Genomic DNA, 7,532 nt, shown 5'->3' with positions numbered 1-7,532 from the left:
CTACACGGCGGTCACCGTTGCCCGCACGATGGGTGCACGGCCGGGCTGGGCCCACGTTGGCACCTGACCCTGGACCTGCAGCCGTCCACTCATCGGTCACAGGCAGCCGTGAGGGTCCTGGAGAGGCGATGCCAGCTCTCACCGATCCAGGGAATCTTGATTCTTTCTGGGCCGCGTGCAGTCCTTCCTCTGTGGCCTCACCGCCTCCGTGTCACCGCCAGGGCAGTCACTGGGTGGGATGGCTGTGGGCTCCGTCCGGTAGGACTTGGGCCTCATCTGTCCCCACGCCCAGCGTCAGGTCCGGGTGAAGATGCCAGGCCCCCCTCCCTCCCCGGCCTCCCCCACCACCTCTGCCTCGCACTCGGCCTCCCAGGGCCACTCCTCGGGGCCACAGGCCTAGGAGCTGGGCCTGCTTGTGAGGCCCACAGGCTGGGCCCAGGGGACCCGCTGCCACCCAAGGGAGAGAAGCAGACCCCCAGGATGGACCAGAGCGAACCTACCCCGACCTGCTCTGGCCGGGGAGCTGGCTCGGGGAAGAAGGGCCCAGGCAGACCACGAGGAGGGACAAAGCACGTGACCCCAGGCCCGAGGGTGCTCGGTGGGTGAGGCAGGCACACAGGCCCGCCACGCTGTCCCCTGCGTGCGCCGTGTTCTCTGCCCTCCACTCACCCCTCCCACATTCCAAAGGCCACGTGCTGGAGGAGAACAGCTGCTTTTCGTTTTTTAAACATCACAGCGTGTTTGGATATGTCCGAGAGAGAACGAGAAATACAGTCACACATGGTTAAGGAAATGAAACAATCAAGAACAATGTTTTAAACCCCAGCTGGTTTGGCTCAGTGGATAGAGCGTCTGCCTGCAGACTGAAGGGTCCCCATCAGACCTGCCAGTCCCTGTTTGGGGAAAACAGCGAAAAACAGCGGAAAACGGCGTCCCGATTGCTCAAAGGGAGAGAGAAGAGCGAAGCCAGTGTCTCCAAGCCACGTGCCCTGGTTACACGGCCACAGGCACTTAAATACATTCGTTTTTTAAAAACACGCAGCACCTAAAGTGGACACGTTATCTGCATCTTGCAGATGAGGAAACACAGCCAGGGAGGTTAAGTAATTTCCCCAAAGTCACTCGGCCAGGAAATGGCAGAGAAATGCTGTGAGCCGGCTCTGCTTCCTCCGAAACCGCGCCTTCCCCGACGGGGCTGCCTGGGGCTGCAAAGGGACGCCCAGGGCACGGCTTCCCGTGGAAAGGCCCACTTGCGGGCTCCCCTGCGAGGCGGGCAGGTGCTGTGGGCAATGCCCGGTGAGGCCCGTAGGATGCAGCTAAATTAGCATAAAGGCAATCACCAAGCTGTTTTTTAAATATTGAATCCCACGTCTACCGCTCCAGCTGGGATGCGACGTGTCCGCCTGGGAGACGTTCTTTGGGGAGAGCACTGACGGGGCCAAAGGTGGTTCCCCACGTCCTGAGCGAACAGCGAGCGCAGCGGCCGCGCGGAGTACGTCCTGGGCACATGGAATTGTAGTCTCTGCTCGCCGACCGAGAATTCCTATAGAGCTGGTGAGCCCGGGGCTTGACAGGGCGCAGGAGAACTTCTGCTGGAATAACCGTTCATTCAGTAAGTCTGAGATCAAAGCCCATCGCACCGACATGTCTCCGGTCACTGACAGCATCTGCTGGCTGTAGATTCAATGCCAGGCATCTCAGGGTCTTCCCTTTGACACCCAAGCGTCTGAATGAGGGCTCCACGGGCAGGCAGCCACAGCCTGGTGCTCCGGGGAGGGGCCGCTCTCAGAGGATTTCCCAGCATCCCTCTCTCTGAGGGCGTTCCCAGCATCTTTCTCTCTGAGGGCGTTCCCAGCATCCCTCTCTCTGACGCGTTCCCAGCATCCCTTTAAGTCCATTCCTGTTTTTTTGCAAATGGCAAGATTTCATCTCTTTTTGTTGCTGAATAATATTCCACTGTATATATGTATATATGTACCCTTCTTCTCTATCCGCTCACCTGTGGATGGACGGCCAGGTTGCCTCCATATCTTGGCTGTTACTAGTGATGCTGCCATGACCACGGGGGTGCAAATATCTGTCCCAGTTACTATTTTTGTTTCCTTTGGATAAATACCCAGAAGTGGAATTGCTGGATCCCATAACAGTTCTATTTTTAATTTTTTGAGGAATCTCCCGACTGTTTTCCACGGTGGCTGCACCAAGTCACAATCCCATCAACAGGGCACGAGGGTCCCCCTCTCCCCACCCCCTCACCAGCACTTGCTGTTTGCTGAGTTGCTGATGGTGGCACTCTGACAGGTGTGAGGGGCTTTAGTTTGCATTTCCCTGGTGATGAGTGATGTTGAGCACCTTTTCAGATGTCTGCTGGCAGCTGTGTGTCCTCAGGTCCTCGGCCCGTCTTTGCCTGGATTGTTTGGTGTGTTTATTGGGTGTCCAGGCTCCCGCCAGGGTTCCCAGGTCCCTAGCGCGGCCCAGCCAGCCTCATAAGGCACCGTCTTCTCCTAGTGCCTCCTTCGAAAAGGCATCCATTTCTCAGTCCAGAGTCCTTTCCAGCCCAGCCCAGCCTCAATTGATGGTATTCGAAAGGGGGGCCTTTGGGGGGGCTCCACCCTCACGAATGGGGCTTTTAAGGGGACCCCAGAGAGCTCTGTGGCCCTCTTTTCCCATCATGTGAGGACACAGGGAGAAGACCAGCATCTATGAACCAGGACATCTTGCCTCATTCCCAGAACCAAGAGCTGGTCGGGAGCCTGTGGGTTCTCCTCGCTGGGAGAAGTCCCCCCACACACCTGTAGCTCGTCAGGGGCCGGCGCAGAAGCCAGCAGGTCAATGAGCCTCGCTGTTCCCGCGGGCTCGCCGCCTGTGAGCGCAGCTGTCCTCCACGGGCGGCACGTGGGAAATCCCCGTGCAGGGGGCGGGGGGGGGCATCCCACAGCGGAGCCTCCTTCTCGAGCAATTCCCTCCTCAACCTGACGACCCTTGCGTCGAGCACCTGCAGGGTCAGTCGCGTCTCCCGGTGGCAGACACAGGAGAGGATGCGCGAATGAGTCGGTTTCCCACTGTGAAAGCCTCACATACTGTGCTGTGAATATTCTCATGGTTTTCTGCTGCTTATAATTATTGTTAAATTTTCATTTTTCACTGTACATTTCCTTTCCTTTTTGTTGAATTTTCATTTACGTTGCATGTCCCTTTTGTTTTTAACGTGCTTATTTATAGATTAAACAGTACGAGAGCCATGTCCTGTGTATAAGAAAGGTTAAAACAGGGACTCGGTTGGGGGTATGGAACAGATGAATTCAATTTGCATGATTTCTAAGGGGGAAAAATGATTCCGTTTTCGAACAGCCTTCCAGAAGACCAGCATCTATGAACCAGGACATCTTGCCTCATCCCTAGAACCGAGAGCTGGTCGGGAGCCTGTGGGTGCACCTCGGCCCCACACACCTGTAGCTCGTCAGGGGCCGGCGCAGAAGCCAGCAGGTCAATGAGCCTCGCTGTTCCCGCGGGCTCGCCGCCTGTGAGCGCAGCTGTCCTCCACGGGCGGCACGTGGGAAATCCCCGTGCAGGGGGCGGGGGGGGGCATCCCACAGCGGAGCCTCCTTCTCGAGCAATTCCCTCCTCAACCTGACGACCCTTGCGTCGAGCACCTGCAGGGTCAGTCGCGTCTCCCGGTGGCAGACACAGGAGAGGATGCGCGAATGAGTCGGTTTCCCACTGTGAAAGCCTCACATACTGTGCTGTGAATATTCTCATGGTTTTCTGCTGCTTATAATTATTGTTCCTACTGGGGATGTGCCCGCAACCCAGGTACATGCCCTTGACCGGAATCGAACCGGGGACCTTTCAGTCCGCAGGCCGACGCTCTATCCACTGAGCCAAACCGGTTTTGGCGCTGCTTATAATTATTATTAAGTTTTCATTTTTTACTGTACATTTCCTTTCCTTTTTGTTAAATTTTCATTTACGTTGCATGTCCCTTTTGTTTTTAACGTGCTTATTTATAGATTAAACAGTACGAGAGCCATGTCCTGTGTATAAGAAAGGTTAAAACAGGGACTCGGTTGGGGGTATGGAACAGATGAATTCAATTTGCATGATTTCTAAGGGGGAAAAATGATTCCGTTTTCGAACAGCCTTCCAGAACGAATTAAGTTCGAGAAACAAGGTTCCACTGTATCGGCACGAACAACCCCGTAGGAATAAGATGTGATCGCTGGGCACCACGCTATGCCTGCCCCCCGTCATTCACGCGGTGGCATCCTTGACAAATGACACGGCCCACAACCCTTCTCAGGGGCCTGAGTTTCCCGGGGAGCATTGCCCCAAACCCCCAGACAGACAGATCCGCGTCCCAGGGAGGACGCTCATGAGGACGCCATCCAGGGCCAGGTGTCCTGGGCCCCGACCGCCAGGAGCAGAGAAACACACCAGCAGAGATCTCCCCCCTGGAGGGGGCGGGCGATGCTGCTGCACCCCGACAGCACAGTCGGGCAAAGGGGTCCAGCATCACTGAGTGTGAGGGCTGGGAGGGACTCCAAAAAGGGTCCGTCCACCCTCCCTTCCTCAGATGAAAAGACCGTGGCCTGCAAGAAGGCGCCCGCGTGAGGACGTCGCAGGAAGAGGAACTAGCATTGGCCCAGGGTGCCCTCCGCATCACCCACTGGCTCCTGCACAGTGTTCGTGGGAATATAGACACCGCGTCGGGTTGGAGAAGGAAGCGTCGGAGCTGGTCCCTGGCCTTTTCGTGTCGTCACTAATTACAGGTTCCCCTTCATCCTCTGTAAGTCAACGACCTCCACCTGACCTCCAAGCGAGGGCGCTCATGAGGACGCCATCCAGGGCCAGGTGTCCTGGGCCCCGACCGCCAGGAGCAGAGAAACACACCAGCAGAGATCTCCCCCCTGGAGGGGGCGGGCGATGCTGCTGCACCCCGACAGCACAGTCGGGCAAAGGGGTCCAGCGTCACTGACCACGAGAGCTGGGGGGACCCCAAAAAAGGGTCTGTCCACCCTCCCTTCCTCAGATGAAAAGACTGCGGCCTGCAAGGAAGCGCCCGCACGAGCTCACCCAGGACGTCGCGGGAAGAGGAACCAGCATTGGCCCAGGGCACCCTCCGCATCACCCACTGGCTCCTGGCAGAGTGTTCGCAGGAACATAGACACCGCGTCGGGTTGGAGAAGGAGGCATCGGAGCTGGTCCCTGGCCTTTTCATGTCGTCACTAATTACAGGTTCCCCTTCATCCTCTGCAAGTCAACGACCTCCACCTGACCTCCAAACCCCCTTAGGACATCACTGCCTGCACAAAGACCAAGGGAGAGAGAGCTGTGGAGGGCGTTCTTTAAAGCCGAATGCTGTCGGTAGCAGAAAGAAAAAAACAAGAAAGCTCTTACCTAATAAAACGTTCCAAGGAGAGATGGGTCCAGAATTGGTTAGCTCAGTGACTCCGTAACCTCCAAACACCCGTTCTTTCCACGTCCCCCTGTGCACTCAGCAGGCAGACCTGCCCCCACGCCACCGGCTCTCCTCCTGGTTGCGAGAGGGCTGCGGTGGCTCGCAAGCCGCAGTTTGCCGACCACGGCCTTAGGACATCACTGCCTGCACAAAGACCCAGGGAGAGAGAGCTGTGGAGGGCGTTCTTTAAAAGCCATTTCCTTCTCTGTGGTGAGAATGCTGTCGGTAGCAGAAAGAAAAAACAAGAAAGCTCTTACCTAATAAAACGTTCCGAGGAAAGATGGGTCGAAAATTGGTTAGCTCAGTGACTCCGTACCCTCCAAACACCCGTTCTTTCCACGTCCCCCTGCGCGCTCAGCAGGCGGACCTGCCCCCACGCCGCTGGCTCTCCTGGTTGCGAGAGGGCTGCAGCCGTCCAGGCATCACATCCGAACCAGCCAGGCTCTCATTGGCCAGCCTTGTTCCTCAGGCCTGGAGCCTACATCAATCACGAACAAGGGGAATGAGACCCCAGCGACTGGCCTCGGCCTCCCCTGAATCCTGTGGGCAGCAGACATTTATTTTATTTTTATTTTTCCAATCACGAACAAGGGGAATGAGACCCCAGCGACTGGCCTCGGCCTCCCCTGAATCCTGTGGGCAGCGGACATTTATTTTATTTTTATTTTTTAAAATATATTTTTATTGATTTCACAGAGGAGGGGAGAGGGAGAGATAGAAACATCAATGAGAGAGGATCACTGATTGGCTGCCTCCTGCACGCCCCCTACTGGGGATCGAGCCCATAACTCAGGCCTGTGCCCTTGACTGGAATCGAACCCGGGACCCTTCAGTCTGCAGGCCAACGCTCTATCCACTGAGCCACACCACCCAGGGCCAGAGTGGACATTTAGACACAATCAGCCGAGAGGAAGGAGAAATGAATTTGAAATGAGGAGCCAGCTGCCCGCCAGGGTTCCCCGTTCCATTTCCTTCATAGTCACTAGGAGCGAGCGAGCGAGGGGGAGCGAGGGGTTTGAACCCCACAGCACAGTCCTCACAAAGGAATTCAGCTGCACGAGACAGGCACGCCCTGTGGGGTTTATGATAATGGGCTCAAATTCCATTTCAATTTGTTGAAAAGTCACATTCAATCTCATATTTCTCCCCCCCCCGCAACCCCAGGGGCCTCCACTGTTCAGAGTCCCCCCCACCGACAGCCTGTCCATCATGCAGATGGAAATGGGAACAGGGCCACGTTCTGTGTTCTGAGCCGTTTTTCCTGATCACCCCCCGGAGCAGGGCTTGGTTTATTTGTTGGAAACAATATTGTGGCTTGAGAAGCCTGTGAAAGCTCCCGGTGCTCTAAAAGCACCCAATAAATGCAGCCCTTAAAAGCAAAACTCTTGCAGGAACTGTTTCTCTATTACTCTGTAGCTTTAAAAAACGAACAACAAAGAACGCGATGCCTCTGACTGCAGCCTCAGGACAGGTGCCGTAGTTTAAGATGCTGTTTCACAAAACTCGCAAAAAATGGTGACAACGGCCCACTTTATAAGGGCACTGTGTGTGTGAGAGAGAGAGAGAGAGAGAGGGAGAGAGGGAGAGAGGGAGAGAGAATGCACATTATCTGTCAGGTGGGTCAGTGGTTGGAGCATCATCCGTGCACCAAGAGGCTTAGGGCTTAACTCCAGACCAGGAACCATGCCCAGGCTGTGAGTTCAGTCCCCGGTCATGATGCCTTAGGGAGGCGACTGGTCCATGTTTCTCTCTCACTCTTGCCCTCCTCTCTCTCTCAAATCAATAAAGAGCCCTAGCTGGTGTGGCTCAGTGGATAGAGGGTCGGCCTGCAGACTGAAGGGTCCCGGGTTCAATTAAGATCAAGGGCACATGCCCTAACCGGTCTGGCTCAGTGGATAGAACGTCAGCCTGCAGACGAAGGGTCCCGGGTTCGATTCTGGTCAAGGGCATGTACCTTGGTTGAGGGCACATCCCCAGTGGGGGGTGTGCAGGAGGCAGCTGATCGATGTTTCTCTCTCATCGATGTTTCTAACTATCCCTCTCCCTTCCTCTCTGTAAAAAATCAATAAAATAT

The sequence above is a fragment of the Myotis brandtii genome, unplaced genomic scaffold, assembly GCF_000412655.1.
Source record: "Myotis brandtii unplaced genomic scaffold, ASM41265v1 scaffold247, whole genome shotgun sequence".
Classification (NCBI taxonomy): domain Eukaryota; kingdom Metazoa; phylum Chordata; class Mammalia; order Chiroptera; family Vespertilionidae; genus Myotis; species Myotis brandtii.
This window is presented reverse-complemented; position numbering follows the sequence as displayed.